The 20,266-nt window shown below is 34.6% G+C and overlaps 1 long non-coding RNA gene across 1 annotated transcript; it reads left to right on the forward strand.

Moving 5' to 3' along the window:
* Positions 1–7,007: 7,007 nt before the first annotated feature.
* LOC121220204 (uncharacterized) lies at positions 7,008–8,968 on the forward strand. Its single transcript, XR_005917377.1, has 3 exons — positions 7,008–7,388; positions 7,679–7,748; positions 8,524–8,968. It is a non-coding gene; the product is annotated as an uncharacterized lncRNA (long non-coding RNA).
* The last annotated feature ends 11,298 nt before the right edge of the window (positions 8,969–20,266 follow it).

The following is a 20,266-nucleotide window of genomic DNA, read 5'->3' on the forward strand; positions in this document are numbered from 1 at the left end:
AAAATTAATTATCTCACAGTACAGAACTCAGATAATGTTCTTGTTGGTTTATCTTGAGGGATTCTAAAAATATAATTTTGAGCCTCTAATTATTTTTCTCCAAATTTTTGTGATTTTCCAAAGTCAGAACAGGGGAACCCGAATTCATTCTGACATTGTCTCACAAAATTTATTATATCTCATAACTTACAATTCAATTGCTTACAACGTTTCTTCTATAAGAAACTAGACTCAATAAGCTTTAATTCAATATTTTTTTCATCCTCTGATTCAATTTCTAAAATTTATGTTGATTTTTCAAAGTTAACCTACTGCTGCTGTCCAAAACTGTTTTAGTTCAATATGTTTATTACCATTTTTCCTCTAAATTTCACTGGTCATACAATTCAGTCCTTGCTCAATTAGCCCATCACTTAAGCTAATTTTTCTCAATTAACATTTTTTTCCATCATTCTAAACTATTACACAACCTTTAAAAATCAAAATTTCAACACTAAACCTTAATTCACAACTTTTTTACAATTAGGTTCTAAAATCAATTTCTATTGAAATTACTTGATAAAATCATCAAACAACAAAGTAAAAGCTTCAAATCTATTTTAGTTCATCATAAACAACCAACACTTATCAATGGTAGCTTTCAATTTTGTCCATAAAATCAAAAACTAATGAATTAAACACTTGGACCTAATTGTAAAAGTCACAAAAACATGGCAAGAATTGAACTCACATATGTCAAACTATGAAAAACAGCAACTTTCAGACCTCCCATGGCGTTTTTTTCTGAAGAAGAATGATGATATCTCTAGATTTTTCAATTTTGTCTTGTTTTATATGCTTAATTTACAAAATTTTCAATTTTGCCCCTTGTTCACATTTGATTTTTATTTTTCCTACATACACATGCCGTCCAGCCCAATAATGGGTGTTTACTTGCCTATTTAGTCCTCCTTTAATTATTACTAGAGCTATTTAATCACATTTCATAATTTTGCACTTAATTCAATTTAGTCCTTTTTACCCAATTGACTACCAAAACCTTAAAATTTCTTGACGAAACTTTAATACTGACTTACTAACACTCCATAAATATTTCTAAAAATATTTATGACTCGGTTTATGAATTTGAGGTCTCGATACCTCGTTTTCAACCCAATTTACCTGATTAATTCTTTTAAAATCGTAAAATTCACTAATTCAAAAATTCTTTTAAATTCGCGCTTGACCCATAATTATTATTTATTAAAATTTCTAAACTTACTCATTGGATTTTGTAATCTCGAATCACTGTTTTCCGATACCACTGAAAAATTTGACTGTTACATAGCCTATTATATCACATTATATAGGTCCATTAGATTAATATTTATTGAGATTATATGTATATTGTTGGGCTTATATATAATATTTATTATTAGTTGAATAAAATTAATTGATAATCGAATTTTCATAAAATTTACTCTAACCGAACTAATTTCAAAGGTCAATCAATTAATCGAATTGATTTAATTTGGTCGATTAATTAGGTTTTAACCGAACTATACACATCTCTATCTATCCCATCTTCTTCTAATTCTATTCTATTTTCTTATTTTTGTCTAATTATATTTTTCTGAATTTTATAAAAATCTTAAACCTTAATTAAGATTAGACTCGTTTAAAGGTTGAATTACCTATCCAAGCTTAAGGCCCACCAAATATTTGGAAGAGTGTGGACAAAGTAAAAGCTTCGTAAAAAACCATTTAAAAACGAGTCGAGCCTAAGATAAAAAGTTTCAAATTTCACCCGATCTATTCTAGCCTGAATACATATTTTTAATAATTTATCATATCTAATATTATAAATAATATTATATATTCAACCTTCATCATCAAGTGTTTTAGTCTAAAACCCATATATCACCCTCTAATACCTAATTTTTTTTTTGGTAGAAAAGGACAACATTAAGCGATTACATTAGATAAAACCATAATCAAGAGTAAATAGACATGTTGCGATCTCTTCCCGACATGTTGCGATCTCTTCCCAACAAGTTCATGATCGAAGCTGGTGAGGATAAAATAAACGTATCAAAGAGCTACATGTATCAGCACATTTAGTCATGCGATCAGCAACACCTTTAAAAGTTCTCGGGATATGTCGGATATGAATCTCCCATTTCCGAAGCAAAACTTGATGTAACAGCTGCAATTCCACTAAACTACTACTAGCTCCTCCACTAGACAAAAGTAATTCAACCAACAAAGTATTATCACACTCAACTACAACTTTCAGAAATCCTTTATCCCAAGCTAAGAATAATCCTTCCAACATCGCTCTTGTTTCAACTTTAAAGACTGACTCATTACCAAAACTTATCGCATAGCCCCATAACCAATTTGTATTTGAATCTCTAAGAACACCTCCAATAGAAGCCCTTTGTTCCAAATTCGACACAGCTCCATCTGAATTGAGTTTTATCCAACTCGTTACAGAAGGAGACCAACTCGAAAAACTCCTCATGGTTGCCAAGGATTTCATCTGTACATCCAAATCTCGATAACTCCTAGCCCCATGTAGCCGGTATCCACAATATCCTAGATGTTCATGTGACTATTATAGAACACACATTCATTTCTACTCTTCCAAACTAGCCAACACAATATTACAAACAGTGTTTGCCACTCCATTTCTTCAATAGTGAAGATTACCTTTATCCTGAAAGTTCTAAACTAACCATTCCTTCATTGACAAAGAAAAGAAAATATTATGGTCTTGTCGAGGAACCACTCACCATACAGTCTTAGCAAAAGCGCAATCCCAAAAAGCATGAATCTTTATCTCCAAACTATTAGTACACAAAGGACCAAGACCATCCTCTGTCATATGCCTACGTCTTCTCTCATTAATTTTCAATAATCTATCATTCCATAAAAGCCATAAGAAAACACGTACCCTTTGAGGCGCCGGAACTCTCCAAATCATTTTCCAAATAGCAGCACCATCAGAAACTTGACTAAAGAGATTCTTATAAGTCGCAGATGATGAGAAACCATCATTTTCCATCCATTTCCAAGCCAAGCAATCTTGCCGTACAACATCAGGGGGGTATGATCGTTGCGATCTGTTGAATAATGGGCATGGAACAAGATTAGTAAGACGATCCCAATCCCAAAGACCATTCTTAGTCACTAAGTCACAAACGCACAATGTGTTATGAGGTTGATCCGATTCTTTAAGAATTTATCGCAAGGGACCCATCAACCTAACCCATACGTCATTCCAAAAATTCATCATACGACCATCGCTAATTGACCAAAAAACATTACCCACAACTTCTGGCCAAACCTGTGATAATGACTTCCATATGAATGAACAATTGCGACTAGAGATAGAGTTTGGAAGCTCCCCTTGTACATTATAATTTTTCCTTAATACCCGAACCCATAGAGACTCGGTATTCACAAGCAGATGGTAACTAAGCTTCATCAAGAAAATCTTGTTCTAATCATATAACTTCCGCAAACCCAGTCCACCACTATCCAAAAGCCAACAACAATCTTCCCAAGAAAGAAGTGCAGTTTTCCTTGTATTATTATTTGCTCCCTAGATGAAATTACGTGCAAGTCTCTCAATTCCTTTGTATACAAAAAGAGGCACCCGAACAGTAAACATAAAGTAGTTAGGAATAGCAAGAAGAACTGATTGAACCAAAGTTATTCATCCTACTATAGTTTTACCTAACCTTTCTTACAACAAAGTTGAAAGTATGCACAATAACTCTGTTATGAAACAATGGCATGCCAAGGTAACATCCAAGATCATCCATTCGGCTGAATCCCATACTCTCATAAATCACCTCAATAACTGAACTAGGAGTATTAGGTGAGAAAAACACCTATGACTTGGACTTATTAACCTTCTGCCCAAAAAAGTAACAGAAAGTTTCTAGTATACTACTTACCACAATAGTTGATCCCTACTAGCTTCACAGAACAACATAAGGTCATTAACAAAGAAAATATGAGACAAGGTGGGCCTTCTTCTTGAGAGGAACAAAGGCTTCCAACTCCCATTCACAATCGCCTCCTCAATAAGGTGCCTAAGCCTTTCCATACAAAGGACAAAAAGATAGGGCGATAAAGAGTCACCTTGCTTTATACCACGTGACAATTGGAAAGCGTCAGTAAGAGTTCCATTCCATAAAACCTGGAGTGAAGTAGAAGAAACACAATGCAATATGACACTAATTAATTGCTCAGGAATTCCTGCCATTAACAAAGTATCTCGTAGGAATCCCCAGCTGATTCTATCATAAGCCTTTTCGAGGTCTATCTTCATCACCATACCATATTTGTTTCCTCAAAAGTTCCTTAAAGAGTGCACCACTATAATATTATCGACAATATCTCTGCCTGGAATAAAGCTTGATTGGTTCTGACTTATCAATTTCACCATCAAAGGTTGCAGTCTATTAACAATCATCTTCATAAGAATCTTATACAACACTAAACAAAAGCTTATAGGACAAAATTAATCAATTCTCTCTGGATTGAGTGTCTTCAGGATAAGAACTACTAATGTTCTGTTCAATTTCAGATCCAACCGTAGCCCACCCAAATTGTTTCTAACAATAGAACACACCGACGGTCCCACAGTTTCCCATTAAGTCTGAAAGAAACTAGCCTAAAACCCATCCACACTGGGAGCCTTTAAAGGAGCCATATTAAACACTGCTCTGCGTACCTCATCATCTAAAACCATTGAAATAAGAGCCCTCGTCTCATCATAAGAAAATGCAGGAAATGTACCTAGACAAGGGAAAACACCACTAGTCACATAGTCCATGGTATAAAGTTCCTTAAAGAATTGCACGACATGCTGTTTCAACACATCCTCCTCAAAACACCATTCATTATCCACCAGAAGACGCTCAACTTTATTCCACTTCCATCTTGCCAATGTACGACTATGAAAATAAGATGTATTCCTATCCCTATTTTTTAACCATTTTGCTCTAGATTTTTGAAACCACAACAACTCCTCATTAGCTAAAACTTCTTCAATTTCCTGTCACAGTTCGCACTCCGGTCTATGAAGTGATTGAGTGGAGCAAACCTCAAGGACTTTTTGAACCCTTTCCAGCTTAGAAATCAACTTTCTTTTGCGTATAAAGATATTCTGCTCTGCTTTTTCCATGTATTTTATATTTCTCGTATTATTTCACTGTTCTGATCTTTTTTATTGTTGTTTTTTGTTTGTTTATCATCACCGTTTGCAGTAGGTGTTTCTAGGAAAACTTGTTTACATCATCGATGCTGGAACAAAAGAATATTTGCAGAAGAAACCTGCAGGTGGTGAAGACGAGGACTTTTCAAGGGATGCAATGAGCGTGCTCAATCTAATGAATCAACTGCATAGTGAACTAGAACAGAGGTTGGTATCGTGCATTGCTTTTCCAGATGTAGTTGAAAGATGCCATTTTACATTACATGATTAGTGAAACATATTTCCTTACAAGTTCTCGCTGCTTTCTCCTTTTCCTTTCAGTAAGCTGAAACTTGAATATAGCATTCCAATAATTGGTGCCCTTTGCGAGGAGCTGCGTTCAGGGCGGTCTATACTCTATAGTGTTGCCTTTCCTGCAGTAGCATAGCTACTTGGTAAAAGACGACAACCATGTATCTGAAGAATCTGGTGCCCATTGTGATTTGGAAGAAAGTATAAGTACTGCTGAGGAATGTAGCAAGGGTAAGAAGCCAGCTTCAGCAACTACTTTCAATTCCAAACCCCAAGGAAACAGGAAATCTAAGAAAAACAAGAAGAGTCGAGGCCGAAATTGAAAGTAGATAAGCATTCCTAAAATCCAGATCTTCGTTTTAACTTGATGGTTGAAAGTTATGATAGAAGTTCTGGGATGACTTGAAAGCTCATCTATCTACTTGATATTGAAATCTGTAGTCTGAATTGGGTTTGCATTCTGTTTTTTGAACTGCAACCTTTCTGAAAATCTCGGCAGATTCCCAACTTTATGGCCTAAACATATGGCCACCTTTCTCATAACTGATCCAGCTAATGAGAGCAGAATAATAATAATAATAATGAGCTTGTTATTGAACCCCAAAACTCTGGAAGCAACTTATTCCTTTAAAAAAGAAAGTCCCCCAAGCTTATTTTTGAGAAAATAAACAGTCTCATCTCCTCATTACCTCTGAATTAAAAATATTATATATTTTTTATGGGTAATTATTTATTACATAAGTGGTGAACAAACGAGTTAAATGGTAAATTATGTTCATGGGTATAAAATTTTAATCATATTTGTAGAATTAAAACTTTACAGTGTAGATGTATCAAATAATTGTTCATTTTGTAATAATTTTCAGAACTATTTTTAATCGTTATATTTTAATTTTAATTAAATACATCGGCCCATTATATTTTAAATTGTTAAAATATATTGCATTTTCATGTTGATTGAGCATTACTACAATCAAATTAATATGATTGCTAACTCTTAAAAATTTTGGGTTTACAAATAAAAATGTATCAAAAGAAAAAAAATGTTTTCATCAACATTTTGTAATTAAAAGTAAAAATGATATCAAGAACAAAAATTGACCAAATACTTACATTTTGTTTTTGGTCCATATGTAATATTTTACGTGGTAAATAGTGTGCGTTTTGCAGAAAATACGAAATGTCAGATCAGAACCAAAGAAGCAGCAAAATGGTTGTCCTTTAAAAGTGTCAGAGAAGCCATCCAACCAATATAAAACCCAACCTAACACATAATGGAAACAAGGAAGAAAAGAATAGAAAACCAGTCTACTTCTTTTATTGATAGAAGCTTTGATAATCACATAATGATTAGATCGAGTTTAGTATTTATACAAATAATTAGTAGCTGTAAATACTAAACAGTACTAATAAGAATCTTAAGGCATGTTTGGTTCGACGGAATGGCCATTCCATTTCATCCCTATTCCAAGTGCTACAACAATACATTTGTATGGTTGAAATTTGACTGTCGAATCAGTTATACCGTACGGGCCCTATTATGTGTAAAAATTACATATTCATTAAGAGGGTTGGGTATTGAATTACCTATTCAATGCTTCTCATAATAACTCTTTTTTTTTAAGACGAAAATCTTCTCCCACCTTCGCTCATCGTTCCTGTAACAATAGCAAGAGATCTTCTTGAATTTTGGATAAAATGTATCAGAAGACTCTATATTAGGATTTTGCGTGTAGTGGATCTCTGTGTGGTGGAAAATATGAAGAAATCGATGTTGAAGGCGTAGCTTTCCAAAGAAATGTGCACGTCTCCCGCCGTGCATCCCAGCAATTGTGGGATCAACGATGACGTGGACGCCAGGAAGGGCAAGACATCTTCAGCTGTTGTGGTCGTGGCAGTACCTATAGCTAATAATTAGTTCTTGTTCTCAAATTCAATGTCATTTCCATTCAATCTTAAAAGAAAATGAAATAAAATCTTTAGATTTATTTATTTAAATTTTCTCTTTTTCGCTCTCATTTTCTGCATCTCTGATCTATAAAATTCTATCGTTTGTTGGAAAGAGCAAGAGAGGAAAATTAAATCAAAAGTTCTAGTTCCTAATTTTATTTGAAAAATCATTTAAATTTCGGCTTTATTTTCTTATCTACTAATTATTTTGATCTATTTTTGTTTTAGATAAAACGATTATTAGCAATAAAAGACGACAATGAAGAACTATGAAAGACTCACCAATTTAGCTTAGCAGGTTTACTTTTCTTTTCTTTTCTATTAATTATTGGTTCATTTTAGTTTATTATTTAAATTTGTTTTGTTTTGTTTTGAACATTTTTTTGGACAATTTATGTTCAATTTTTTTATTCAGTTGTTGAATTTAGTTGAATAGGAGAATATAGGACTCGGTTAGCTACTTAGCTATATTGTCTGGGTTTCACTGGCAAAGAAAAGAAGGGAACTAAAGGGATATAGAATTGATTTGGGTTGAAATTTGACTTCCTTTCAACCCTGGTATCTAGAATTTGTAATTTTTGGTAGAAATGTAATAGCTTCGATGTTTGATGGTATGAATGCTCAATGCTTTCTTTATGAGATGATGGATTGTATTTGTAAAATTTAGAACAATTACATTTAATTGGTCTCTACATCATTATTGATTTCGAGAAAAAAAAACTTAAAAGGAATGTAAATTTAGTCTTTGGTTGGTTGTTGCGTTGGACATAAAGCCTAATAAATTTGAAGAATTAAGAAGCAACAAAATGCATAAGTGTAATTTTATGTAACACAATTATGTATAGAGTTTGTATTACTTTATAGTCTTTACCTTCTTTTAACCATGTATGATATTTTATTTTCCTTTTTAGACATTCTTTTTCTTTTTAGAAACTTTTTACCAACATAAAAGTAATTAGCAAAACAAACAATCAAATGGATACTTAGCAAATAATTTAAGTTGTGGCTGCCGGCTTGGTTATGTTTAGTATTTTCTTAGGTTAATTAGATTTAATGAAGTTGCCGATACTCAGGTGACAAAGTGGATGTTGAATAAAGGCCAAGGAGCTATGATGGGAATTTATGACACCCTTCTACTTGCATTTGATATGGATAACAGAGTGGATGAGGCTAGATCATTGTAGAACATAGTTTTACATACACACAATCGTTCTATCTCAAAGCGGTTGTTTTCTAGGATGATTTCTTTATTTGATCATCATAGCATGCCAAATAAGATAATAAAGGTATGCCAATCACCATCCCGAATGCTATACAAAACCAATTCAGATTTTTTACTTGATACCACTATTATGTTTGTGAGCATTTGTATCAAATGAAGCACAATTATGTTGGTTTTAAGTTATTGCTGTTTTTTAAGGTATTTGCAGACATGGAGAAGTTATGTGTTAGACTAGATAAACCACAGTCAGGAAAGTATATACGTCAAATGAAGATTGATGTTCAATTTAGTGAGTGCATTCTCTTGGCATCAATGGTATAATATGAGAAAGTATCTGTTGAGTTGGACCCTGGTAATTAGGTATTGCAGCACCAAGACATCTTATTCACTTTGCTTGAGATAGGTAACATACACTTGAATGCCAATAGTCACAAGACTAACTAAAATTACGACAAAGGCAAGTGTACCTATCAGTACATATTATAGTTATGGTGAGTAGAGATATCGTATCCACGAGGACTAAAAGTATTAGTAATTACAGCTTTCCTATTATTTAGCAGAAAAATTGGAGTGATTAGTTTTAAACTAAAATTACTTAATTAATTTAACTAAGAACTCAACATAAAATAAATCAGGAAAATAACCAAAAAGTAACCAATGAGTGAAACAATACCCAGGAAAGAATCTGCCTAGATTTCATTTATTATTATGAATCTGAATTAAACGATTTATTCACTTGGTATCTTCATCCGCTGAAATCCCTAAATGATGCTAATATCTCTTTCGGGAGTAAGAGCAACGGACTCTAGGTTGATTAATTGAAATTTCTTTCTAATTAAAACCCCTATTATCGCATTAACTCGATCTATGGATTCCCTTATTAGATTTGACTTTAATCCGGTAGATTTATATCGTCTTATTTCTAGGATTGCATGCAACTCCACTCAATTATGCTAGATCTACCCTTAAACAAGGATTTTTGCTCCTCTAATTTAAGCACATTAAACATGAATTAATATCTCGAAAATATTAAAACAAGAAATTAGCACACATAACCGAGAACAAGAATCAAGTATTTATCACATAAAACATAAATCAAATAATAGAATTCATCATGTGGTTCATCTTCCCTAGATATCTAGGGAATTAGTTCATAATTCTAAATAAAAACATCTCAAAGTCAGAAAAACCACAAGAAACAAAGAAACTCATAAAAACTTCAAAATAAATTAAAAGGAGGTCTTTAATTTTGATGGAAATCTGCTTCAGAGTTGGCTCCGATGGTGTTATTCCAGTTGTTTTCTTCAATATTCTCTGATAGCTCTCTTATCTCTTCTTCTATTTGGTATTTATAGACTTTGGAATTCTAAAAAAAAACCTGAAAATTGCATTTTTAAGCGTGTTTGGGAAGCAAGTTGCGAAATTGACATGGTCTGGCACATGGATGTGTGTCTAGACTGTGTGGGAAGGCCCAGCCCGTGTGGCTCCTGAAATATGCTCTTTTTGTCCGATTTTCGCTCTTTTAGCTCCCAAATTCTCACCTAAGTATAGGAACATAAATTCAAAGGATTAGGAGCATCAAATTCACCAATTTGCATGAATAATCATTCAAAAACACATTAAGAACAAGATTAAAATATGTTAGTTTTATCATTTATCAAATATCCCTACACTTAACTGTTTGCTTGTCCTCAAGCAAAATCATCAACTCACATTAAAGTTAATATTTCTTAACTTATAATTCTCATCAATAATGTCTCAAAATAATTCACAAATAATCATGCATTGGAAATTCAACTAAAAGGGCACTAAAGATTTAAACAATCCAAGTCGAAATTTTTAAAGCATGAAAACATATGTGGCTCCCCTTATTTAAGTAATTACCTTTAATTCAAAATCAACAAGAATTGACATCCTCACTAAAGATTCACTCAAAGCGCTCAAAATATTTAAGATTCAATAAATATGCACTCGACAGTCGAACAAGAAATGTCATTACTATAAGCTTGCTTGAAAATCAAATCTCCACCACTATAAAATGATATGACACACCAATCAAAAGGTCTTTAAGATTTTGTAATGGGGCTTAGGTTAATGGTGTGGAAAAAGGCCAAAAAAGTTAGTTATAATTGAGATCAAGTTGATAAATTACCAAAGTAATAAAAATAAACAAATGTTGAATTAAAAACAAGTGCATCAATCAAGAATAAATAGGAAAAAAGAACAAGCTTCTTATAAATATGAATTTAACTGTTCAAGCTCAATCAACAAATACTAATTAATAATCAATATTTTTTTAATATATTTTTTTCTATTTTTTAACTAGAATAAAAAGAATTAATTCAGCAATTCAAACAAAAGAGCATAGTTAAGCAACTAACCAAATCAAATATTGACAAAAAGGGAGTCAATAAAACGGGAAAGAGTCACAAAAAAAATTAGGTTATGAGTTAAAATTCACGGGTTAATCAAGAAAAGGGATGTTACGCTCAACGGGGTTTACTAAGCGTTAATTCAATCGGCAGGCTTTTTATAGTTTAAGTGGGCTAAAACTTAAGTGCCTTTATCATATCAGTATATCAAATCAAATGTGTGGTCTCGACAAGCATAATCGAAGTAAGTTCTAGAATAACAAATCAACTTGACACGCTCATAACCAATAATTGTAACGCCCCCGTACCCGAGACCGTCGCCGGAGTCGAGTACGAGGTGTTAACGGACTTAATTCATTAATTAAACAGCTCAAACAATTTATTTTAGAATTTCAAGACAAGCTGGCTAACTGCGTCATAGTCGCCAAAAAATCCATATCTCGAGTTACAAAACTCGAAATCCAATTACGTAAATTTTTCCTGAAACTAGACTCATATATCTACTTACTAATTTTTTTCTAAAATTTTTGGTGTGGCCAATTAGTACAGTTTATTAGTTAAAATCTCCCTTGTTTCAGGATTCAGTTACTCTGATCCCTATGTATTACAAATCAGATATCCCCCTGTACAGAGTTTCAATGACTATTCCATTTGTTTTTCATAAAACTAGACTCAATAAGGATTTCATACACGTAAGATACAACTCCTAAATGTTTTTTATAATTTATGGTGAATTTTTAAAGTCAGAACAGGGGATTCAGAGATCACTCTGACCCTGTTCCACCAAAACTTAAATATCTCATAAAATATAACTCATTTACTATTTCGTTTCTTCCATATGAAAATAGACTCATCAAGATTCGATTCCATAACTTATTCATCATTTAATTCCATTTCTACTATTTTTAGTGATTTTTCAAATTCACGTCACTCCTGCTGTCTGATTCTGTTGTGGCCAATTTTACCTTTCCAAGGATTTTCATGGTTTAGTTAAGACATAAAGCATACATGTTATCATATATAAACTTGATTAGCCATTCCAATAGCTAATCATTCTCAAACATTTCCATTCCATCCATGGGCCATATCGTAAGATTATACACACAAAATGATTGGAATGCTATATATGTCATATTTCCAAAAATTACAAGTCATTATACCACAATTGTCCAGTGATAGTGTGAGCGTGCCTCCGACCGTCCCGATCTCCAAATTGACTTGTCAAAACTACAAAGAATGAAAAGGATGGAGTAAGCATAGATGCTTAGTAAGTCCACTTGCAAATAACAAATAACTTAACAAAGCAATTATACCAACCAACATTAGCATAATATCACCAAAACATATATAACATTTCTATTCATCATTCATGATCTTACCATGTTATTGTTGTCGTATCAAGTCTCAACCCGAGGGTTAAGTACATACCTATCCAAAGTGCCCATTCTACAACACTTACCAATACGTCACTGGCATCTTGAGTATTTTTCCATTTCACTAGAATTTTACCCGTTGAACACATCGAAATATAACTCGGATACATGGAAAGTTTGCACATAAGTGCCACATATGTAGCCAAACTACCATGTAACCCGCCCATAAGCGAACTCAGACTCAACTCAACGAGCTCGGGCGTTCGCATCCATAAGTGAACTCGGACTCAACTCAACGAGCTCGGACATTCGCATCCATAAGTGAACTCGGACTCGACTCAACGAGCTCGGATGCTCAAATATCCTAATCTATTCCTAAGGTTCAATGGGACTTTCCTCATTCGTACTCCTTTACCATTCTCCTTGGAATACCAATGACGATACTTCGGTAGTCTTTCACATTTTTCACATAATTCATAAAATTTTTGCATGTTGTCCAACAATGACCACAAAGCATAGAATTGCATAATAACAATCATAATATCATATAAATAGCATTAAATGATTTAAAATAACAGTTATATTACAATATTTACATATGAACTTACCTCGATACAAAATGAGAATAGTCGAGCCTATTCATCGTAAACTTTATTTTTCCCCCGATCTCGACTCGAATCTCTTTTCTCTTAATCTATAATACCAAATTAATTTATTTAATAAACACATTCATGAAAGCAGCCCCTAGTACGAACTTTGGCAAAATTATCATTTTGCCCCTAAACTTTCACATATTTACACTTTTGCCCCAAGACTCATAAATTAAACCTCATCCTATTTTCTTATATTTTATGACATGCTGATCATTTTTCCCTTCTATAGCAACATCAAATTCATACTCTAATATGTACTTATGAATATTAGGTATTTTTACCGATTATGTCATTTTACTCGTTTTTACGAAAAATCACTTAGCAAAAGTTGTTTAACACGATCTCAAACTTCATATTCTATCGTAAAACATCAAAATTCATACATATCATCCATGGGTAAAATTTTAAATATAAACCCTAGCTCAAAATATTAGTAGAAATAGGTAAACCGAGCTACGAGGATTTCAAAAATGTAAAAAAAAAACATTAAAAATGGGCATAAAAATCACTTACAATCAAGGCTTAAAAGTGTTGAAACCCTAGCTATGGTGGAGATCAAAATTGAGTAGCAACTTCTGGAGAAGATGATCATTTTTGTGTTATTTTTCCCATTTTATTTCATTTAATATCCAAATGACCAAAATGCCCTTCCTTACTAAACTTTCAAAAATTTCATCCATGTCCAATTTTTGTCCATATAGAAATTGGTCAAATTGCTATTTAAGACCTCCTAATTAATATTTCAAAGCAATTTCATACTAGAAACTTCTAGAATGCAAGTTTTGCAACTTATTCAATTTAGTCCCTAACTTCAAATTAAGCACTTTATGCATAGAATTTCTTCACGAACGTTTCACACAATCATGCAATCATATCATAGACCTCAAAATAATCGTAAAATAATTATTTCTATCTCAGATTTTGTGGTCCCGAAACCACTATTCCGATTAGGCCTTAATTCGAGTTATCACAACTCTCCCCCCTTTAAGGATTTTCGTCCTCGAAAATCTACTGGTAAAAAAGTGTGGGTATTGATTCCTCATAGTTTCCTCGGGCTCCCATGTAGCCTCTTCTACCCCATGTTTTTGCCACAATACCTTCACGAGAGCGATACTTTTATTTTTCAGTTGGTTGACCTTTCGAGCTAAAATTTTAATCGGTTCTTCATTGTAAGTCATATCCAGTTGTAACTCGATTTCTGTCAGTGAAATCACATGTGAAGGATCCGAACGATACCGATGTAACATAGATACATGGAATACATCATGAATCTTCTCTAATTCTGGCGGTAATGCTAACCGATATGCTACCGGGCCAATTCTTTCAATTACCTCATACGGTCTGATGAAATGTGGACTCAACTTGCCTTTCCGACCAAATCTAAGAACTTTCTTCCACGGAGACACTTTTAAAAACACTTTATCACCAACTTGAAACTCGATCTCTTTTCACTTCAAATCTGCGTAAGATTTTTGCCTATCCGAAGCAGCTTTCAAACAGTTCGAATCACTTTCACTTTTTCTTCAGTTTCCTTAATTAAATCAGCTCCGTAAATCTGGTTTTCTTTGAGTTCGGTCCAATATAGCGGTGTCTGGCACTTGCGACCATACAATGCTTCATAAGGTGCCATTTTCAAACTCGTCTGATAACTGTTATTATAAGCAAATTCCACCAACGGTAAGTACCTTTCCCAACTTCCTTGGAACTCTAACACGCAACATCTGAGCATGTCTTCAAGAATCTAAATTACTTTCTCTGGTTGTCCATCAGTCTGTGGATGGAAGGCAGTGCTGAAATTTAACTTCTTACCTAATGCTTTTTACAGCTTTTGCCAAAATCGCGAAGTAAACCTCGGATCTCTATCCAAAATAATCAACAAGGGTACTCTGTGAAGTCTAACAATCTCACTGATATATAATTCAGCCAACTTATCAAGAGAATAATCAGTGCGTACCAGAATAAAATGGGCTGATTTAGTCAATCTATTGACTATCACCCAGACGGCATCTTTCTTCTTCGGAGTTAACGGCAATCCTGATACAAAATCCATAGTAATTTGATCCCATTTCCATTCGGGAATCATGATAGGCTGAAGTAGACCCGAAGGCAGCTGATGTTCAGCTTTTACTTGCTGACAAACCAAGCATCGCGATACAAACTCGGAAATATCTCTTTTCATTCTGTTCCACCAATACATTTTCTTCAAGTCATTGTACATCTTTGTACTACCCGGATGCATAGATAAACAACCATTGTGTGCTTTGTACAAGATCCTCCGAATCAACTCATTATTTTTTGGTAAACAAATTCAATCTTTAAACATCAGACAACCATCAGAGTCGGTTCTAAAGTCTGATCCTGTATCTGCCTCACATTGTTTTCTTTTAGCTTGTAATTCTTTATCACTTCTCTGAGCTTCATAAATCTCTTGTAAAAACACCGGTCTTGCCTTTAACTCTGTTAGAATCGAACCATCATCAGATACAGTCAACCGAGTATTCATAGCTTTTAAAGCAAATAACAACTTTCTACTCAAGGCATCATCAACCACATTCACTTTCCCCGGATGATAGTCAATCACAAGCTCGTAATCTTTCAATAATTCTAACCATCTCCACTGTCTCAAATTCAAGTCTTTTTGTGTCAACAAGTACTTGAGACTTTTATGATCCGTATACACTCGGCATTTTTCTCCGTACAGATAATGTCGCCAAATCTTCAAAGCAAATACTACAGCAGCTAGCTCCAAATCATGAGTTGGATAGTTCTTTTCATGAGATTTTAACTGCCTCGAAGCATAAGCCACAACCTTTCCCTCTTGCATAAGTACACATCCCTAGCCATTTAGAGAGGCATCACTATACACTACAAATTCTTTACCTGGCTCGGGTTGTACCAACGCCAATGCTTCAGTCAGTAACTTCTTTAATTTCTCAAAACTCTGTTGGCATTCTTCTGTCTACTCGAATTTAACATCCTTTCGGAGTAGTCTGGTCATAGGAGTAGCAATCATAGAGAATCCATTTACAAATCGTCAGTAATAACTAGCCAAACCCAAGAAACTTCTGACCTCAGTCACGTTCTTTGGTGGCTTCCACTCAGCAATAGCTGAAATCTTACTGGGATCAACTTGTATACCATCACCTGAAACAATATGACCTAAGAATCCAATTTCTCGAAGCCAAAACCCACTTTTACTGAACTTAGCATTCAACTGCTTATCTCTCAGAATTTGCAAGACTATCCTCAAGTACTGAGCATGTTCTGCCTCGTTCTTCGAATAAATAAGATATCGTCAATAAATACCATAACAAACTGGTCCAAATATGGCAGGAATATTTGATTCATCAAATCCATAAACACAGCAGGAGCATTTGTCAACCCGAGTGGCATAACTAAGAATTCATAATGGCCGTACCTTGTTATAAAAGCAGTTTTAGGCACATCTGATTCTTTCACCTGCAACTGGTAGTACCCAGACCTCAAATCGATCTTTGAAAACCATGTCGCTCCTTTCAACTGATTGAACAAGTCGTCAATTCTAGGTAACGGATACTTGTTCTTGACTGTCACCTTATTCAACTGTCGATAATCTACACATAATCTTATAGAACCATCCTTCTTTTTCACAAATAATACGGGAGCACCCCAAGGCGAGAAACTCGGTCTCACAAAGCCTTTATCTGTCAATTCTTGCAACTATGTCTTTAGTTCTTTCAACTCTGTTGGTGCCATTCTATATGGAGCAATCGAGATCGGAGTCGTTCCCTGTATCAGCTCAATACCAAATTCTACTTCTCTGACAGGAGGCAAACCCGACAACTCCTCTGGAAATACATCCGCAAATTCACACACAATCAGTACTGATTCAACTTTCTTCTCAGATTCTTTTGTATTCAATACATATGCCAAATAAGCTTTATAACCTTTTCTCAAATATCTCTGAGCCGACATTGAAGTAATCACACTAAACAATGCTTCTGATTCGTCTGATTTAACCCGCAGAATTTCACCATTTTCACATTTTAATTCAATAACCTTTTGTTTACAATTCACTATAGCATCATGCAATGTCAACCAATCCATACCCAAAATAACATCAAATTCATCAAACGGCAACAACATCAAGTCGGCTGGAAAGTAATGACCTCTAATCATCAAAGGACATTTCTTGCATACTTTATCAACTATGACACATTTGCCTAACGGGTTCGATACTTTAACCATAAATTCCGTAGACTCAATAGGTATACTCATATTAGACACCAATTCATGCATACATACAAATAAGCAGAACTAGGGTCGATCAAAGCAATAACATTAATATCATAAAGAGAGAAAGTACCGGTAATCACATCGGGAGACGAAGCATCTTCACGCGCCCTTATGGCATAAGCTCTAGCCAGAGCTCTAGCTTCAGATTTCGGTGCTAATTTTCTGACTACATTCTTGCTGCTTGCCTCGTTCCCAACATTTCTCGAAGATCTTCCTCTCGAAACAGTACCACTTGGCTTTGCACTTTGAAATTTGTCTTTCTTGATCCTCTCTGGACAATCTCTAATAAAATGATCTGGATACCCACACTGGTAACATTCATTAGTTCTACAAGGACCAAAGTGACTTCTACCACATCGTTGGCACTCGAGTCTAGCAATTCTCGAATTTCCCACACTAGCCACTGAAGTAGTCCGAGATTTGGAACCCATATTTTTCTTCTTACGATCCCCATATGAATGTCCCGCTGATGCCTAAGAACGAGAATACATATCTCTGGACTTTCTAGACTGCGGTGGGAGTGTACTGCTTATCGGTCTTTTCTCCCAATTTCTTGTCTCAACCTTTGTCTTTTTCTTCTCTTTAATTAGTTCTTCAGCCTTGCAAGCCCGATCAACAAGTACCACAAATTCTTTCAACTCAAAAATACCCACAAATACCTTGATGTCTTCATTAAGTCCATCTTCCAATCGTTTGTACATTTTAACCTCTAAAGGGATATATTCTCGAGCATACTTCCTCAATCGAACGAACTTTCTTTCATACTCGGTAACTGTCATGTTGCCTTGCTTCAACTGGAGAAACTCTTTACGCTTCTTGTCTACAAATCTTTCGCTGATATATTTCTTTTGAAATTCTTCTTGAAAGAATTCCCAAGTCACCTTCTCTTTCAGCACCACTGAAATTAATGTCTTCCACCAGTGATAAGCCGAATCCCTCAGTAATGATATAGCACACTTCAAGCACTTTTCAGGTGTACAAGATAACTCATCAAATACTCGGATAGAATTTTCGAGCCAAAATTCTGCTTTTTCAGCGTCATCATCAACATTTGCCCTAAATTCTTCGGTCACTTGCTTGCAGATTCGATCAACCGGAGATCTATGGAATTTCATAATATCCATACCTGAAGGCATCTGGGGTATAGGTTGAGAAATTGGGGGTGGTGGGGGAGGTTGTTGAGCAGTCAGGTTCGTACGAATGAACTCTGTATACCAAGCATTCATCATTTCGAGAAAGGCTTCCCGAGCCCTTTCTCCTCCTCCTTGGCCAACAGTAGGAGGTCGATTTTCAGTCGGCACCGCCCCTTTTGCAGGAGCTGGTGCATTGCTCTATACATCATCAGCCACAGTTGGATCGGGATCCATTTCCTATATAAAAAAATCATTTAAAAAGGTCACGATTCGTCACACTATCAAAATATATAATATGGCATGTATAGAAAAATCCGTACTTACACCATGTTAGTCCGAGAACCGACTAAACCTACTCTGATACCACTAAATGTAACGCCCTCGTACCCGAGACCGTCGCCGGAGTCGAGCACGAGATTTTTTAGAAGAAATACGGGGTTCTGCTTTTGGCGGCAACATACTATGGGGTGGTGGTCCCGCTTATGGGGTCAAATCAATACGTGTGTTAACGGGCTTAATTCATTAATTAAACAGCTCAAATAATTTATTTTAGAATTTCCAAGCTGGCTAACTACGTCACAGTCGATAAAAATCCATATCTCGAGTTATGAAATGCGAAATCCAATTCCATAAATTTTCCCTGAAACTAAACTCATATCTCTACTTACTAAATTTTTTATAGAATTTTTGGTAGGGTCAATTAGTACAGTTTATTAGTTAAAATCTCCACTGTTTCAGGATTCGACTACTCTGACCCCTGTGTATTACAAATCAGATATCTCCCTGTAAAGAGTTTCACTAACTATGACGTTTTTCTCATAAAACTAGACTCAATAAGGATTTCATATATGTAAGATAAAACTCCTAATTGTTTTTGTAAAATTTATGGTGAAATTTTAAAGTCAGAACAGGGGATTCAGAGACCGCTCTGACCCTGTTCCACCAAAACTTAAATATCTCATAAAATATAACTCATTTACTATTTCGTTTCTTCCATATAAAAATAGACTCATCAAGATTCGATTCCATAACTTATTAATCATTTAATTCCATTTCTACTATTTTTAGTGAATTTTCAAATTCACGTCACTGCTGCTGTCTGATTCTGTTTTGTGGCCAATTTTACCTTTCCAAGGATTTTCATGGTTTAGTTAAGACATAAAGCATACATGTTATCATATATAAACTTGATTAGCCATTCCAATAGCTAATCATTCTTAAACATTTCCATTTCATCCATGGGTCATATCGTAAGATTATACACACAAAATGATTGGAATGTTATACATGCCATATTTCCAAAAATTACAAGTCATTATTTAACCCGATTGTCCAGTGATAGTGTGAGCGTGCCTCCAACCGTCCCGATCTCCAAATTGACTTGTCAAAACTACAAAGAATGAAAAGGATGGAGTAAGCATAGATGCTTAGTAAGTCCACATGCAAATAACAAATAACTTAACAAAGCAATTATACCAACCAACATTAGCATAATATCACCAAAACATATATCACATTTCTATTCATCATTCATGATCTTACCATATTATTGTTGTCGTATCAAGTCTCAACCCGAGGGTTAAGTACATACCTGTCCAAAGTGCCCATTCCACGACACTTACCAATACGTCACTTGCATTTTGAGTATTCTTCCATTTCACTAGAATTTTACCCGTTGAACACATCGGAATATAATTCGGATACATGGAAAGTTTGCACATAAGTGCCACATATGTAGCCAAGCTACCATGTAACCCGTCCATAAGCGAACTTGGAGTCAACTCAACG

This window comes from Gossypium hirsutum, chromosome A01 (genome assembly GCF_007990345.1).
Source record: "Gossypium hirsutum isolate 1008001.06 chromosome A01, Gossypium_hirsutum_v2.1, whole genome shotgun sequence".
Taxonomy (NCBI): Eukaryota; Viridiplantae; Streptophyta; class Magnoliopsida; order Malvales; family Malvaceae; genus Gossypium; species Gossypium hirsutum.